This window comes from Apodemus sylvaticus, chromosome 3, assembly GCF_947179515.1.
Source record: "Apodemus sylvaticus chromosome 3, mApoSyl1.1, whole genome shotgun sequence".
In the NCBI taxonomy this organism is placed as follows: Eukaryota; Metazoa; Chordata; class Mammalia; order Rodentia; family Muridae; genus Apodemus; species Apodemus sylvaticus.
In genome coordinates, this window is record NC_067474.1 from 110,678,176 (window position 1) to 110,693,714 (window position 15,539).

Sequence of the window (15,539 nt, forward strand, 5' to 3'; positions counted from 1 at the left end):
CCATAAGACATGCAACTCTTAGCAGGGCAGTGGTAGCACACACCTTTAATCCCAGCACTTTGGAGGCAGAGGCAGGCAGATTTCTGAGTTCAAGGCCAGCCTGGTCTACAGAGTGAGTTCCAGGACAGCCAGTGCTACACAGAGAAATCCTGTCTCATTAAAAAAAAATGTGACTCTTGATGTACTTAGCAAGTTTAACTTTTAATTAATAATAACATTCTTGATTTTTGACATTTAATTCATTTTTAAATTCAATTTAATGCATTTTCTTTAAAGGAAAAAAATTACCATTTTCCTTGAAGCTTCTGGATGAAAAGGTATGCCATTCAGCTTATAGATGATTTGTCCTTTGTCAAATTAAGGGGCCAGGAACTCAGAAATTTGATTCAATTTCTTAGCCCAACTTTTTCACTATTTCTTGAATCATCTTCATTCTGGGATATCTTTTTTCTCTCCTGTGAGCAAGGCCCAGAAGCTGCAGGGCATATACTATGTTTTCCTGTTCTCATTTTTTTCTTCTTTAGCATCTCTGTCTAGGGACAGCACAGATATGGTGGCTTACTGGGGCAAGAGTGATACCCATTTTAAACTTCAGGCTTACCTTCTCACTGATGGGAGGTGGGGCTTGAAGGTAAATTTTTGCATAAGAGCAGTGAAGAAAATGAATAGCTCAGTCCTGGCCAGTTGTTTTCTAAGGCAAGCTCTCTTTCCTGCAGGACAAAACAGAAAGTGAGTCAGACTCTTAACTGATGCTTGGGATTTGTCCCCAACTTCCTACTGTAAATTGTGAAATGCAGGGCTTTGTTCCCACTTGATTATGTCAAATATCTTTCCAGTCATCAAAGCCTGATTTAAATTGGAATTTCCTTATCTTTACAATAACACTATGTCTCAGACTTGCGATTTCATTTGCCAGCACAGAAAATTGTTATGTTTTTCCAGGGATCCTGGTTCTTTGCATGAATATTTATCTATAGAAGGTTAAAACCTGGAAACAAATAATTCTTTCAACTCTGGGAACCATTGTGTTAGATTACCTCATACCACACACACAGTCACAATGAGTATTCATCAAAGTGTTTATATAAACACACATATTTGTGCTTATATCTATTATTATACCTGTCTCCTCATCAAAGCATCTATGTAATACCTGGGTTCATGTGGGTAATCTGTGATGATCAGGGACAGCTCTAGCACTCCACTCTTCTCTTCCTCAGTGAATATCCTCATCAAGTATCCCAAGAGGACTGCAGCAAACCACCTAGACTCTAACCCATATTTAAGCCACTGTTTGTATGGATGTGTTTGTGCATATGTGTGTCCATCATGTATACATTTGTGTGCACATGGATGTTGATTCCATCGGACAGACAAAGGTGTTGATCCTTGAATAACATACCTTCCACCATTTTTAGATATGGTCTTAACTCTTTGGAACTTGCCAAATTAGTCTTGCTACTGAGTCCCAAGACATCCTCCTTTCAGGTTGTAGGATTATATGCACATGTCGTTGTGCTCCAACTTTTTAATGAGAGTTCTGGAGATCATATTAGTTCTATGATTACAAGGCAAGTTGTTTAACAAGTAAGATGGCTGCTTTCTTCCTTCCAAACTAGAAAGTTTTTTTTGACTGAAAAAAAATGAAAAATTAAAAACAAGGTAATTTATATGAACTAATATTTGAACATCATTTCCACTGTCCTCATGTGGTTCCCAAGAAGGATGTGGTAGCAGGAATGACCACATTTGTCCTCTGAGGGCTAATGTCTAAGAAGCTTTATTGGTTTTCAATGACATTAAACATTTTAGAATTTTCTGATAGATGCATATTTCCACTTTGTTATCTGCCTAGTACAGGTTGTTGAGAAAACAATATAAAAGCAGACCTGAAGAGGTGAATTGTAAACACATTACTATGATTCCAGTATCTTATATTAGATATGTGGTTTTTGTTACCATGTTTCATTCATCTCTGTTCTTCTCATGTTTCTCCTACCTGTCATAAACAACATGGCTAGTAGCTCAGGAAATTCCCAAGATTCTCCTGTAAGAATTCATATACCATGATATCCAATGTTAGCAATGTTAGGGCCCAGGGTTAGTGGCATGACCTGTTATCAACACCATTGTGACTGTGGCTAAATATCTCCTTGTCATGCAGCTAATCTTTCCATATTTGGCAATTTTGTGAAATGGTATCTTTCTTCCTGAGTATGGTTGGGCTTATGTAAACTTGTGTTTCAGTATGGAGCGTGTAATTAAAAGCTTGTCCTGGGTAATGGCTAATCTTGATTTTACCATGATGGTATGTGTTAGAATGGACCCCATGGGGTCATATACTTGAGTCATAATATAACCAGGGTAACCAGGGAGACAAACTGTTACTGGAAGAATTGGAGGTATTGACTCAGCTTTCTGGAGGAGTTGTGTTACTGGAAGTGGGCTTTGAGGTTTCAAAAGCCATTCCAGAGCCTGCCTCTCTCTCTCTCTCTCTCTCTCTCTCTCTCTCTCTCTCTGTGTGTGTGTGTGTGTGTGTGTGTGTGTGTGTGTTTGAGTGTCTCCATCTCTCTCTGTTTCCTGTCTCTTGCTGTTGTGTGTCAGGATGTTAAAACTCTTAGCTAGTGCTCCAGTGCCGTGCTGATCTATTTTTGTCATAATGATCATGGACTAATCCTGTGAATCTGGAATCAAGTCCCAATTAAATTATTTCTTTTATAAAAATTGCCCTGGTCATAGCATCTCCTCAAATCAATAGAACAGTAACCAATTCAGTTACTATCTTGACTGTGACACTATTTGTAAGTATTAGAAAATTATCCCAGAAGCTCTGAATACCCAAAACACAATTCACATATCAAATCATTCCCAAGAAGAAGGAAGGAGAGGGCCCTGGTTCTGGAAAGGCTTGATGCAGCAATGTAGGGGATTACCAGGACAGAGGGGGTTGATTGGGGAGGGCTTATGGGACTTATGGGGAGGGGGAACCGGAAAGGGGAAATCATTTGGAATGTAAACAAAGAATATACAAAATAATAAAAATAAAAAGAACGAAAATTAAGTGGTTATGTGTTTAAGGTAGGTTTTTAGAAGTGTTTCATCCAAACACTTCTTAAAAAAATATTCTTTGTCAGTTCAGTCATAGGCCTATTGGTAATCTGACCACAGACAGAGATTTCTGAAATCGTGAACCTAACTTCTTCCTAAGAAGATGTTCATCTAGATATATGTTTCAGTGAGGGGAATTTAGCAAACACAGGCTAGGCTAAAGATTGCTTGAATATGTTCCTTTTCACCAAAATCCAGAAAAACACCCGTGACTCCCTTTGGTGTTGTTTTAGAGCTGGTATGAGTAGGAGAACAATTAAAAGGAAAACATATTAATTTTTCTATGGGGAAAATAGTTTACAAACTCAAAAGATTGAATGCATGCAGTCTACGCATGGCCTAGAGGATCAACTCTATCCAAAAAAGCCATGGGAATGTACTAACATTCCTTTCACTAAGGTCTTAGGTATCAATATATAAATCACTTAGGTGGTATATACAAAGAGTCATAGTTCTAGATTTACAGGTCTGATTATGTATATAATTAGAATATGTAAGTATTCTCAAATAGTTAAAATAAATGAAATAGCTGAGATTATGAACTGTAATTCAAGTCTTTTAAACTGTTTTGGAAACAAGAAGACTGGACAGATGTCCTGTATTCTACCAACTGTCCTATTAATGTGAATAATGAAGCGTCAACAAAGGTGTCTCAGAAGCTCAGGGAAAAGCAAAGAGAACAGAATCAGTCTCATCCCAGCACTCAAAAGAGCAGGTCAGTGTTCCTTCCTCAGTGTGGCTTCTGTGTGGCATGGCATTTAGTCACCTTCTGGAGGAAGTGTTCTGAACTGGTTAAAGCTATATGAAGATGGTTCAATTAGACCAGTGATCTCTAGGTAGAAAAGAAGGGCAGGCATGAGGTAGGATTCTGACTTGTTTCCTTCCCCTTACCACTCACCCATTGAGAAAGGAAGAAATAATTCTCTCTTCTTAAACTGTCCATTCTCCAAAAAGTGCTCTGGATTGAAGGTATCTGGAGTGGCCCACTCTTTGGAGTCCCCGTGCAGAACAGTCAAATTGGTCAGAACCATGGTTCCCTGTAAAAGAAAGCAAAGAGACAAGCCTTGAATCGTGGAACACATGCTGAAAGGGATGGTTGTCCCAAATATCCCATTCCTGCTCACACCCTAAGTTCTCCACCAAATCTAGTCCTTACTTCAGAAGAATGATGGTCTGTGTGTCCTTAAGATATTCTGGACCCATTAAGGTTTCTTTTTATCACAATATGCTGATCTCTGGGAACCACCATCCATTCTCAGCCATTGATAATTATCTAGAAAATTACAACAGAACACCTGTGAGTAGCTGTGTGGCCATTTCCAGGCTCATTGTCTAATGGCAATAGTACTTTCCCTGACATGTGGCACCATTTCCCATGCTGAAAAACTGATGGAATAAATGGGGTGGGGAGACAGCATCCTATAGGCTTTTGTGCTACTTCTTGGCCACCATCATGAAGATTGATCTGCTGTGAATCATCCTTGCTGCCCTGCTAAGCTAAATCCTCTGGCATTTATTTTATCACTACTATGAAATGTATGATTTCATCAGTACCCATTGTACAGAAAGAATGAAATGGATAATAATTTTGCCTTGAGCAGAAAAAGTATGATGTGGTCAGCAGAGCTCTCTGCAGAAATCCTGAGTATGTCCTAAGCTCAGGTCTGGGAACAGAATGAATGTAAGAGGAATCCATGGAGAAAAGTGTAAGAGATTTTTTCAATGTCTAATATGGTAAGTCCTGAGCTATACAAATAATCAGAAGAGGTTTAATCGCAGACACCAACTCATGATAGTTTATATTATAGTAAAGAGATGTATAATAAACTTATTTTGCATACTCCCAACTTTCTAGTATATAATGAGAGGATCATTTCTCATGAAAAGTGGATCATGACATTTAAAAATAAATAAGGATCTTCAATACGTGTTTTCTTGGCAACTATCTGATATTTTGTATCCATTCCTGATAATTAATATTTAATTTGGACTAGATTTCTCTGTGAGGTAGAAAGTTCTTAACTATGGTAGAGTAAGCAAATGCTGGAAAAGCACTGTGAGCTTATCAATACAAAGAAATAATTCTAATGAACTCACATTAATACAGGAAGACATTAGCATTTCATCATCAATTAAAGCTATCATTGACTGAGCAAATTCAAGCAGGGAATCTCCCTTTCTGTATTTCCTAAGATACACTTAAATATCATTTAGAGACAGTTGAGAAACATTCTCATTTTGTTATGAAACATATCTTTCTTCCATTTTAAATCATTTCTTACATAAGAAATACATGTTACATTTATGTGTGGGTTGCTCAGATAATTCCTGGGATATACTGGAGTTTGGAAGCTAAGAATGCAAGGTTACCTTAGGGAGCTGGAATCCAGCTAATGTGCTATCAGCTGTTACTTCCCTGGGAACATTCAAGGGGATGATGTTGCCCATCCTCAGCACCTCATGGATGACAGCACTGGGGTAGCACATGGAGTCTCAGTCATCTGTGCTTGGATTTCTCCCATGGCCAATCACTCTGTCTATCTCAGAGTGTGCTTTTTCTGCAAGAAAACAGGGGGCTCTGTTAACTTCAAAGTTTAGAGCTTTCTTCTGAAGACAGAGAAGTTGTCTTCAAGATGTTGTCTTTTTATATTTTTACCCAGAGTTCTCTTAACGAAGAAACACTCTGGTCCTCATTTTCTCAAAGAACTGCAATGAAAAATTGTTGACACTGCAATTTCCCCATATTTAGGACATAACTATAGCTTTCAACTTGCTCAGAATTGAATGTCTGTGATCAACATGGCTAAGATCATATTGATAACCAATTGGGCTTCTGCAAATAAGTTCCCTTCACCTAAGGGCTTAAAAAAAGTAAAAACTCAATATTTAGAGTTTGCAAATCTGTGCTATCTACAACCAAGGTATTAGATTTGTTATCTGATAAAGATTAATGCTTTGCCTCTAGACAGTAAACATTTGTGTTGTGGCAGTTCAAGAGAAGGGGGTGTCTTTGGTTCCTGAATTTTAGAAGGAAACATTTAAAATGTATTTTATTTTTCTATTCATTGAGTATAGGAAGACTACTGATTTGTTTGAGTTGATTTTATAACCAGCCACTTTGCTGAAGTTGTATATCAGCTGTAGGAATTCTCTGGTGGAGTTCTTTTGGGTTGCTTAAGTATATTATCCTATCATCTGCAAATAGTTATAGTTTGACTTCTTACCTTTCCAATTTGTATTCCTTTGACCTCCTTTTGTTGTCTAGTTGCTCTAGCTAGAACTTCAAGTACTATATTGAATAGATATGGAGAGAGAGGGCAGCCTTGTCTAGTCCCTGATTTTAGTGGAACTGCTTCAAGTTTCTATCCATTTAGTTTGATGTTGGCTACCGGTTTCCTGTATATTCCTTTTACTATGTTTATGTATGGGCCTTAAATTCTTAATTTTTCCAAGACTTTTAAAGTGAAAGGATGCTGAATTTTGTCAAATGCCTTTTCAGCATCTAATGAAATGACCATGTACCTTTTCCTTTGAGTTTGTTTATGTAGTGGATTACATTGATGGATTTCCCTACATTGAACCATCCCTGCATTACTGGGAGGAAGCCTACCTGATGGTGGTGAATGACTGTTTTAATTTGTTCTTGGATTTGGTTGGCAAAAATTTTTTTCTTTCTTTTTTATTTATTCGTTATATTTTTATTTACATTTCAAATGATTCCCCCTTTCTGGCCCCCCACTCCCCGAAAGTCCCATAAGCCCCCTTCCCTCCCCCTGTTCCCCACCAACCCCTTCCCACTTCCCTGTTCTGGTTTTGCCCTATAATGTTACACTGAGTCTTTCCAGATCAAGGGGCCACTCCTCCGTTCTTCTTGTACCTCATTTGATGTGTGGATTATGTTTTGGGTATTCCAGGTTTCTAGGCTAATACCCACTTATTAGCGAGTGCATATCATGATTGATCTTTTGAGACTGGGTTACCTCACTTAGTATGATGTTCTCCAGCTCCATCCATTTGCCTAAGAATTTCATGAACTCATTGTTTCTAATGGCTGAATAGTACTCCATTGTGTATATATACCACAGTTTTTGCATCCATTCTTCTGTTGAGGGATACCTGGGTTTTTTCCAGCTTCTGGCTATTATAAATAGGGCTGCTATGAATATTGTGGAGCATATATCCTTATTACATGCTGGCAATCCTCTGGGTATATGCGCAGGAGTTGTATAGCAGGATATTCTGGAAGTGAGTTGCCCAGTTTTCTGAGGAATCGCCAGACTGATTTCCAGAGTAGTTGAACCAATTTGCAACCCCACCAGCAGTGGAGGAGTGTTCCTCTTTCTCCACATCCTTGCCAACACCTGCTGTCTCCTGAATTTTTAATCTTAGCCATTCTGACTGGTGTAAAGTGAAATCTCAGGGTTGTTTTGATTTACATTTCTCTAATGGCTAATGAATTTGAGCATTTTTAAGATGATTCTCAGCCATTTGAAGTTCTTCAGGTGAAAATTCTTTGTTTAACTCTGTATCCCATTTTTAATAGGGTTATTTGGTTTTCTGGGTCCTAACTTCTTGAGTTCTTTATATATATTGGATATTAGCCCTCTATGTGATGTAGGGTTGGTGAAGATCTTTTCCCAGTTTGTTGGTTGCTGATTTGTTCTTTTGATTGTGTCCTTTGCCTTACAGAAACTTTGTAATTTTATGAGGTCCCATTTGTCAATTCTTGATCTTAGAGCATATGCTATTGGTGATCTGTTCAGAAACTTTCCCCCTGTACTGATATCCTCAAGGGTCTTCCCCAGTTTTTTTCTATTAGCTTCAGAGTGTCTGGCTTTATGTGAAGGTCCTTGATCCATTTGGAGTTGAGCTTAGTACAAGGAGACAAGGATGGATCAATTTTCATTCTTCTGCATGCTGACCTCCAGTTGAACCAGCACCATTTGTTGAAAAGGCTATCTTTTTTCCATTGAATGTTTTCAGCCACTTTGTTGAGGATCAAGTGGCCATAGAGTTGATATTCATAAGGGAAATTGGCGTGAAGTTCTCTTTGTTTGATATTTGAGTGGTTTTTGTATCAGGGTTATTGTGGCTTCATAGAAAGAGTTGAGTAGTGTTCCTTCTGTTTCTATTCTGTGGAATAGTTTGAAGACTAGTGGTGCTGGTCTTCTTTGAAGGTGTGATAGAATTCTGCATGAAAACCATCTGGCTCTGTGCTTTCTTTTTCTTTTCTTTTCTTTTCTTCTCTTCTCTTCTCTTCTCTTCTCTTCTCTTCTCTTCTCTTCTCTTCTCTCTCTCTCTCTCTCTCTCTCTCTCTCTCTCTCTCTCTCTCTTTCTTTTTTTCTTTCTTGTTTTTGGTTGGGAGACTTTCAATGAAATGACCACTTCTATTTCTTTAGGGGTTATGGGACCATTTAGATGATCTATCTGATCCTGATTTAACTTTGGTATTTGGTTTCTGTCTAGAAATTTGTCCATTTCGTCCAGATTTTCCAGTTGTGTTGAGTATAGACTTTTTTAGTAGGACCTGATGATTTTTTTTTATTTCCTCACAATCTGTTGTTATGTCTCCCTTTTCATTTCTGATTTTGATGCTTTGGATGCTGCCTCTATGCCCTGGTCAATTTGCCTAAGGGTTTATCTATATTGTTGGTCTTTTCAAAGAACCAGCTTCTGGTTTGGTTGATTCTTTTTATAGTTTTTTTAGTTTCTACTTGGTTGATTGCAGCCCTGGTTGATTATTTGCTGCCTTCTACTCCTCTTGGGTTCAATAGCTTCTTTTTGTTCTAGAGCCTTCATTTGTGCTGTTAAGCCATTAGTGTATGCTCTTTCCGGTTTCTTTTTGGAGGCACTCAGAGCTATGAGTTTCCTCTTAGCACTGCTTTCGTTGTGTCCCATAAGTTTGGGTATGTTGTTGCTGCATTTTCATTAAATTCTAAAATGTATTTAATTTCTTTCTTTATTTCTTCTTTGACCAAATTATGGTTGAGTAGAATGTTGTTCAGCTTCCATGTTTATGTGGGTTATCTGTTGTTTTTGTTGTTATTGAAGACCAACCTTAGTTCCTGGTGATCTGATAGAGTGCATGGTATTATTTCAATCTTCTTATATCTTCTGAGGTATGATTTGTGACCAATTATATGGTTAATTTTGGAGAAGGTACAGTGAGGTGCTAAGAAGAAGGTATATTCTTTTGTTTTAGGATAAAATGTTCTACAGATATCCATTTGGTTCATAATTTCTGTTGGTTTCACTGTATTAGTTTGTGTTTCGTTTGTTTAGTTTGTGTTTCCCTGATCTGTCTTTTGAGGAGAGTGGGGTATTGAAGTCACCCACAATTATTATGTGAGGTGCAATGTGTGCTTTGTGCTTTAGTAAAGTTTCTTTTATGAGTGTGGGTGCCCTTGCATTTAGAACATAGATGTTCAGAATTGAGGGTTCTTCTTGGTAGATTTTTTTTCCTTTGAATAGCTTTGCTTAAAAGTCAGTTTTATCCAATAATAGAATGGCTACTCCAGATTGTTTTCTGGGACCATTTGCTTGGAAAATTGCTTTCTAGCCCTTTACTTTGAGGAAGTGTTCTGTAGGCTTCTTGTATGTTCATGAGCATCTCTCTCTTTAGGGAAGTTTTTTTCTATAATTTTGTTGAAGATATTTACTGGTTCTTTAAGTTGTAAATCTTCACTCCCTTCTATACCTATAATCCTTAGGTTTGGTCTTCTCAACGTGTCCTGGATTCCCTGGATGTTTTGGGTTACAAGCTTTTGCATTTTGCATTTTCTTTGACTGTTAATCCTATGTTTTTCATGGTATCTTCAGCACCTGAGGTTCTTCCTTTATCTCTTGTATTCTTTTGTTGATGCTTGCATCTATGATTCCTGATTTCTTTCTAAGGTTTTCTATCTCCAGTGTTGTCTCCCTTTGTGATTTCTTTGTTATTTCTAATTTCATTTTTAGATCCTGAATGTTTTTTTTCAGTTCCTTCACTTGTTTGTTTGTGTTTTCCTGTAATTCTTTAAGGGATTTTTGTGTTTCATCTTTAAGGGATTCTATCTGTTGATCCATGTTCTCCTGTATTTCTTTAGGGAATTTTTGTGTTCCCTTTTTAAGGGCTTCTACCTATTGACTCATGTTCTCCTGCATTTCTTTAAGGGAGTTATTTATGTTCTTCTTGATGTCTGCTATCAGCATCATGAGCTGTGATTTTAAATACAGGTCTTGTTTTTTGGGTGTGTTGGGTGTATCCAGGACTTGCTGTTGAGGGAGAACTTGGTCTGGATGGTGCCATGTTGCCTTGGTTTCTGTTGGTAATGTTCTTGTGTTTGCCTTTTGCCATCTGGTTATCTCTGGTCTTGTTCTCTATGACTATGGTTTATCTGTCCTGCAAGCCTCTGTATCTCTGCTCCTGGGAGATCTGTTCTGTGTACACAGGTATGTAAGTACTCCTGGGAGACCAGCTCTCTTGTGGTGGTATTTGTGTATGTAGCTCTGTGGCCTAGGATCACCTCTGGGTATGGAAAAAATCGGAAGACTCCTGTTCCAGGCTGCTCCTAGGCTCTTGTGTCCTCAGGGTTTCGGCCTGGTTCCCCCTAGCAGCAGTCGTGGTCCTACCTGTGCTGTCTTGCTTCTCAGCACTCCTGGGTGGTCATCTATCTCCCTGTGCCACCTGGATATGGCTCTCTCTGTGGCAGAGGATGGTCCCCAGCTGGAGACAGAAACTAGAAGGCTTCCCAGACAGGTTCCTCTGAGCAGCAGGGGAGGTTCTGCCTGTGTTGTCTGGCCTCTCCACACTCACGGGTGGTCAGCTATTTCCCTTTGCCTCCTTGATATGGTGCTCTATGGCAGAAGATAGTACCCAGGCAGAGACAGAAACCAGAAGGCTCCTGCCTGAGGTTTCCAGATATGATTCTCTGAGGAGCAGGGTTGGTCCTATCTGTGCTGTCAGGCTTCTCCTAACTCCTGGGTGGTTAGCTACCTCCCTGTGCCACCTGGATATGGTATACTAGGGCAGAGGATGGTCCCCAGCTAGACACCCAAACTGGAAGCTGCCTTAGATTCTTAATAATTATAATTAACTGTGTCTTTCACTAACTGCAGATTATCACAGCAATGTTCAAATGTACAAATCATCAATTATTAAATATGGTCATATTATTGTGGATGTTAAATACAGTTAGTCCCGATCTGCATTCAACTTTCTATGTCTAGGGAATTTCATATGGTAGGTAAATTATTTAAGTGGAATAGGACAGTTTGTGCAATTATTCAATTAGCTACTTAGTGCTGTGCCTTGAACGCTCAGCTATGCTAGAGTAGTTACCAAAACTTCTTTTCCTCATCACTGAACTGCCTTTCTAGTTGATGAATGTCATTATTTATTTATTCATGATCCATCAATACTCTGGTTGGTCCTGTGTCTTGATTACTGTTCATTATACAAAATGAAAATGGGTGTAATAAGTATCTTTTAAACCTACTGATATTCTGAAGTCTCTGCTACAGAAGTCAAATTTGATCCTTGGTAGCTTTGAAGGCTTCTAAAAAAGTAAATGTTCAGTCTGACATGTATTTGAAATTGTTACCCAAGATATAGGCATATTGATGAAGTTGGAATAAAAATGTTTCCCATAGGATCAGGTATTTGAACACTTGGTCCAAGTTACTACATTTATAGAACCTTTAGTAAGTGTAACCTTTAGTAAGTGTAATGAAGAAGTATGTCACTTGGGTCAGCCTTGAATGTTAATATTCTTGGCCCATTAGAGGGTCACTCTGTTTCTTGTGTGTAGTTGAGAAGTAATTTATTAGGTTCTTACTCTGACTGTTTGCTGACATGCCTCCTCCACATTCATAAAGTCTTTTCTTGGAACTATAAACAAAGTTTTTCACTTTGAGAAAACAAAACATTCTACAGTTGTGATCCAAACAGGCAAGAGACTAGCACAACAGGGTAACTCAGCTTGTCAGAGTCTTCCTCATGCTTTGGAAGTATGGGACACTCTTGGGTTTCAGTCTTGCTTTGTTTCAGTATTTCCTCACTATATCACCATTCTTCTATTTTGGGGTAAGAATATTATTCTCTGACTATGTATGCTAGAAGTATATGAATCTGCATTTTAGTTTTATACTATGGTGCTGTTAAGATATGTTTCATGTCATAAATAATATTCACTTTTTTCAATTATTTTATTTATTTTAATTAGATATTTTATTTCTCTCACTTGAATAACCCTTCTAAAATCTGAAGGAATAAAAATGATCAAAAGGGCCATTATTTCTGAAGGCATGAAAGCACAAGTGGAGACAGACAGTGCACACAACCCTGGAATGGGGCACATTGGTTTGTATTCTGATGGAGATAATGACAGCAATTTGCTAGGCAATAAATTCTAAATGAAACTGAAAACCTTTTAGGAGATAATATCTGAGAAGATGATTCTGAAATCTCAAGAAATTGAAATAGTTGAACCAGCACCATTTGTTGAAAAGGCTATCTTTTTTCCATTGGATGTTTTCAGCCCCTTTGTCGAGGATCAAGTGGCCATAGGTGTGTGGGTTCATTTCTGGATCTTCAATCCTGTTCCATTGATCTGCCTGCCTGTCACAACTGGAGGTCAGCATGCAGAAGAATGCGAATTGATCCATCTTTATCGCCTTGTACTAAGCTCAAATCCAAATGGATCAAGGACCTCCACATAAGACACTCTGAAGCTAATAGAAAAGAAACTGGGGAAGACCCTTGAGGACATTGGTACAGGGAGAAAATTTCTGAACAGAACACCAATAGCGTATGCTCTAAGATCAAGAATTGACAAATGGGACCTCATAAAATTACAAAGTTTCTGTACGGCAAAGGACACCATCAAAAGGACAAATCAGCAACCAACAAATTGGGAAAAGATCTTCACCAATCCTACATCAGATAGAGGGCTAATATCCAATATATATAAAGAACTTAAGAAGTTAGATTCCAGAAAACCAAACAACCCTATTAAAAAATGGGGTACAGAGTTAAACAGGGAATTCTCACCTGAAGAACTTCGGATGGCGGAGAAGCATCTTAAAAAATGCTCAACTTCATTAGTCATTAGGGAAATGCAAATCAAAACAACCCTGAGATTTCACCTTACACCAGTCAGAATGGCTAAGATTAAAAATTCAGGAGACAGCAGGTGTTGGAGAGGGTGTGGAGAAAGAGGAACACTCCTCCACTGCTGGTGGGGTTGCAAATTGGTACAACCACTCTGGAAATCAGTCTGGCGGTTCCTCCGAAAACTGGGCACCTCACTTCCAGAAGATCCTGCTATACCACTCCTGGGCATATACCCAGAGGATTCCCCACCATGTAATAAGGATACATGCTCTACTATATTCATAGCAGCCCTATTTATAATTGCCAGATGCTGGAAAGAACCCAGGTATCCCTCAACAGAAGAGTGGATGCAAAAAATATGGTATATCTACACAATGGAGTACTATTCAGCCATTAGAAACAATGAATTCATGAAATTCTTAGGCAAATGGATGGAGCTAGAAAACATCATACTAAGTGAGGTAACCCAGACTCAAAAGGTGACTCATGGTATGCACTCACTAATAAGTGGATATTAACCTAGAAAACTGGAATACCCCAAACATAATCCATACATCAAATGAGGTACAAGAAGAAAGGAGGAGTGGCCCCTTGTTCTAGAAAGACTCAGTGAAGAAGTATAGGGCAAAACCAGAACGGGGAAGTGGGAAGGGGTGGGTGGGAGGACAGGGGGAGAAAAGGGGGCTTATGGGACTTTTGGGGAGTGGGGGGCTAGAAAAGGGGAAATCATTTGAAATGTAAATAAAAAATATATCGAATAAAAAAATTGAAATAGTACATTTATTGTATGGAAATCCAAAACCTTATTTAGAGGTAAGATTAATGGCAATGCCACTAGAGAAAATATAATGCCAAGTGGCACCATGCAGAATGTCTGTGGTTGAGCCTGGACCAGGAAAGATAATATCAATAGGATGTCAGATATTAGACTGAGGATTCTTAATAATATCCAGGGCAAAAATAGGATGGCCGTGATGAAAAGGAAAGACAGACTGAGTGGATTTTAATGGAACACTGTTACTCTTTGCTAGAACTTACCACAAGGGCAGGTGACTTCTCCTTTTAACCATAGAATTGAAGATACTTTAATGCATAGGCTATAAAGTCTGCACCCATGTCTCATAGTAATACTTCCATAACGTGTGAATATCATGCCTTTTCTCCAAAACAACTCATCTCACTTTTGTTCCATGTCTTCCATTATTCTATCTTCTGGCCCCATAGATCCAATAACTTTCAGAAAAAACAGTCTGCCTTGTTCAGGTGCATTCACCACATGCTTACCTTGCACTTCTGGGTTTAAAGTCATGTAGATCAGAGCCCAGCTCAGTGCTGTGGATGTTGAATCTGATCCAGCAAAGAAGAGGTCCAGAGTGGTGCAGATGAGGTTTTCTTTGTTAAAACTTGTAGTAGTCTTGTCTGGGTACTAGAAAAGCATTCTAGTTGTGATCCAAACAGGCAAGAGACTATCACAACAGGGTAACTCAGCTTGTCAGAGTCTTCCTCATGCTTTGGAAGTATGGGACACTCTTGGGTTTCAGTCTTGCTTTGTTTCAGTATTTCCTCACTATATCTCCATTCTTCTATTTTGGAGTAAGAATATTATTCTCTGACCATGTATGCTAGAAGTATATGAATCTGCATTTTAGTGGATTATTTTTAAGAGTTGGTCCTTATTAATTAATGAACTGATTAAGTCTTCTCTTATACATTACATTCTGACTTCATTTTTCCCTCTCTCTAACCTTCCCAGCCTGCACCCTCATCTCTGATCTCTTCCAGAATCATTTCTCCTCAGTTTACATTCAGAAAACATCAGTCCTCCCAGGGATTTCAAATGAACATGGCACAGGACAAGTGCTCATGTCAAAGCTGGATGGAGGCTAGACAATAGGAGTCAAAATGTTCCAATATTAGGTAAAAGAATCAGAGACAATCCCATTCCTATGTCTAGGAGTACCACAAACACACTAAGCGATATCTGCAGATTTATGAAGATTTACTGTCTTATATTGATGCTATCTAGACAAATAGATCTTAATTCTTAATGATGATGCTATAAGAATTCCTAAAATCATATGTGTAATTATTAAGCTCTTTTATAGTGGGGCTGCTATTAGGTCTTTTTCTGATAGTCAAACCTGCAGTGAAAACTCTGTCATTCTCCCATGTGTTACCAGTTAATTGATCTTAGATAGTAACCAGATTTTCTCCTACTTAGAGCACATTCCTAGAGGTTGTAAAATATTAATCAAAGGTCATAAAAGGGGAACCAGCAGTTCATTATAGGTGCTAGGACAGAAGATAAAATATTGACTGGGTTGAAGAATACAAAACT

At 38.4% G+C, this 15,539-nt stretch overlaps 1 pseudogene; it reads right to left on the reverse strand.

The window, feature by feature from the left end:
* Positions 1–520: 520 nt before the first annotated feature.
* The window catches only part of LOC127680299 (cytochrome P450 2J3-like), a 31,432-nt pseudogene continuing 16,413 nt past the window's right edge, over positions 521–15,539 (reverse strand).